This window comes from Mus pahari, chromosome 16, assembly GCF_900095145.1.
Source record: "Mus pahari chromosome 16, PAHARI_EIJ_v1.1, whole genome shotgun sequence".
Taxonomy (NCBI): Eukaryota; Metazoa; Chordata; class Mammalia; order Rodentia; family Muridae; genus Mus; species Mus pahari.
The window spans coordinates 24,442,822-24,443,371 of record NC_034605.1 but is presented as its reverse complement, the minus strand read 5'-3'; positions in this window follow the sequence as shown (position 1 = coordinate 24,443,371).

The window sequence follows — 550 nt, the reverse complement described above, 5'->3', positions numbered from 1 at the left end:
AGAAGAAGAAGAAGAAGAAGAAGAAGAAGAAGAAGAAGAAGAAGAAGAAGAAGAAGAAGAAGAAGAAGAAGAAGAAGAAGAAGAAGAAGAAAGACATCCAGGTCCCATGCCAGGAGGCATAGGTGGGGAAAGACTCCCAGAGACTGACCTGCCACCACAGGACCCGTGTGGGCTGTAGACACACAGAGACACATCCGCCACCATGCCACATGTGCAGGCTGTAGATATCCAGAGGCCTACCAGCCTTGTGGCTTGCCTGCAGCAGGAGCCACTGCGATGTGTAAGTATGTGGTAGAGAGACGGCAGAGAAAAACAAGAACAGCTTGAGTATGAGGAGAGATGGAACTGTAGATGCAAGGTTGGAGAGAAATAGCCAGTCCTGTCACCTGAGGTCATGCTGAAGTCCCAGCCCATGCTGCCACTGGGGGCCACGTCTGGGTCCACAGCCATGCACTGGCAGGGTTCAGTGTGGATTCACATGGCTAACAGTCCATGCATACATTCCTGGTATGGGCAGCCATCTGTGTCCACATAGATGTTCAGGGGCTGT